At 41.0% G+C, this 2,500-nt stretch overlaps 1 protein-coding gene across 1 annotated transcript in view; it reads right to left on the reverse strand.

Moving 5' to 3' along the window:
* LOC125043485 (inactive dipeptidyl peptidase 10-like) overlaps positions 1-2,500 on the reverse strand; it is a gene marked incomplete at its 3' end in the record, with an annotated part of 506,263 nt that overhangs the window by 62,581 nt on the left and 441,182 nt on the right.

The following is a 2,500-nucleotide window of genomic DNA, read 5'->3' on the forward strand; positions in this document are numbered from 1 at the left end:
TCTCTCAGCCTATCTCTGTCTGGAAATAGAGACCTCCTAACCATAGTAAAAACAAGAAAGACTTATTACGTTTCAATAATAAAGAAAACGTAATAAGAAAGGAATGCATTTTTAAAAGAATGAAAAAGAGAAGAGAAACAGAAGAGGAATATATTGGAAAAAAAAGGAAGAAGAGAGAAAAGAAAACGTGGGTATGGATGTTTACAATACCAGGAAAAGTCAAGTGGTATAATATTGCAGGAAAACACGACGAGACAAACAAGATGCAGGATGCAAACTTGGCGAGGAAAACACCATGATTAAAAACACAGATATAAAAATAGCGTGAAGTAAACAAAACCAAGGGATTATGAGTTAAGGAAGGCCAAGGAGACCTCAGTAAGACGAACTTCCAAGATCTTGAAGGTAGTGTTGTTCATAGCAATTTTATTTTCATTATTACTTTTATTATTATTATTTTTTTGTAGGTGTGTAGAATGAGGCATAGTAATGGAGGAGTAAGAATAAGGAAAAGTGAAAACCAGAGATAGCGAGGATTATAAAGAGATTGAGGTAGAATGTTAATGACAGGGTTAATGCAAATGATGTTGATAATGAGTATTATAATAATGCATACAAGATTATTGATAATGATGTTGATTGCGATGGTAGTGTTGCACACACACGCACACACACACACTCATATATATATATATATATATATATATATATATATATATATATATATAGAGAGAGAGAGAGAGAGAGAGAGAGAGAGAGAAATAGAGAGAGGGCGAGAGAGAGAGAGAGAGAGAGAGAGAGAGAGAGAGAGAGAGAGAGAGAGAGAGAGAGAGAAGATGGAGAGAGAGAGAGAGAGAGAGAGAGAGAGAGAGAGAGAGAGAGAGAGAGAGAGAGAGAGTAAAAAGAAAGAAATCACAGACAGCCTCAGTATCGGGATGGAGAAGGCGAGAGGAAGGAAAGAGAAGTGAATGAGAAACGAGAAAAGGAGAATTAACAGGAAGAGAAGGTAAACGAAAGTGAAAGTCGTAAGATAAACACACAGGAGAAATAAGAAAAGGAGAAAGAAAATTAAAGTGAAAGATGTAAGACGAACACAAAGAGAAAATAGGAGATTAGAATGAAGGAAAGGATAAAGAAAGAAGAATGAAAGACGTGGAAGTAATGGATGGAGGTGGACAGAAAGATAGGGAGGAAAATAACGAATGAAAAGAGGAATGAAGATAAGAAAAAACGAGAGAACAGGAAGAAGTAAAACGGCTTGAGAGCTGATGAGAGGTCGTAGATGTGAAGTATAAAAGAAAAGAGGAAAACAGGGAAATTGCAGAAAAAAAGAAAGAAGAAAAAAGAATGAGGACAAGAAAAGAATAAGAGTTAGAAAAGAAAAGAGTGAAGAAAAGAATGACGCGAATAAAAGAAGTAGGAAGAAAACGAACAACGAACAAAAAAAAAGAAAAATAAATGAAAAGCCATGGCACAAAAGAAAACCCCCCAAAACAACAAAACAGGAGAGAGAAAATCGAAGGCGCTGGCCACCGCTCGAAGCCGAAACCCTCTGATTGTGGACACACGGCGAGGCAGACCTCAGTCCGCGTCACTCGCCACCAAGTGTCCCTTCGGATTCCATTCAGGGCTTCACTCTTCCCTGCTCGCCTCGCTGGAACACGTGTTCGAATTGGACTTTGTTCGAACGCCCGTGAGAGCAACATGCCATACGCTCCATGTCGTGTAAACTTGGCTGAGAGACGGCTGGCTTCCCAATAGGGCTTTGGAGGAAGAGGGAGGGGTGGGGGGGTGATATCTCGAGAACGGGTATATAATTGATCTTTATTCATTATCAAGAATGATAGTGATATCGTAGTTTATTATTGTCTTTCATTATTTTATTGTTATCGTTGTTCAATATTGTTTATTACTATATAAGTCCATCAACGTTAACATAACGAGGATTAATATCATATTTTCCTTCTCTCTTTCCTCCTCAGCCAATGTCATCATCAGGAACACTATTTTCACCATCACAATTTTCGGCACCATCACCACCACGAGGAGATATCTTGGTAAATGGATGGGCCACAACTTTCCTTTATGCTTCGTTGGTCCCGAGATGCATTTCCGCGGATGCAGGTCCAGGGGGAGGGTAGGGAGGCAAAGAAAGAGGGAGGAGGAGGAGGAGGAGGAGGAAACGGAAGGGAGAGTGGGATGGGGAGTAAAGAGAAGTAAAGAAAGAAGGAGAAGGGAGGCAAAGAAAGAGGGAAGAGGAGGAGGAGGTAAGGAAAGTGCGAGGAAGAGGAGTGGGAAAGAAAGGAAAGGGAGAGGAAGATGGGGGGGGGGGGGGGCAGGAACATGAGAGAACGATGGGGAGGGAGGAAAGGGAAAGGGGGAGGAAGAGAGGGAGAGGAGGAAAGGGATAGGAGCAGGAATAGGGGGAGGGGAGGAAAGGGAGAGAGTGAGAAAGAGGAAGAAGGAATGAGAGAGGAAGGGGATCAAAGGAAGAAAGGAG

The sequence above is a fragment of the Penaeus chinensis genome, chromosome 34 (genome assembly GCF_019202785.1).
Source record: "Penaeus chinensis breed Huanghai No. 1 chromosome 34, ASM1920278v2, whole genome shotgun sequence".
NCBI classification, from domain to species: Eukaryota; Metazoa; Arthropoda; class Malacostraca; order Decapoda; family Penaeidae; genus Penaeus; species Penaeus chinensis.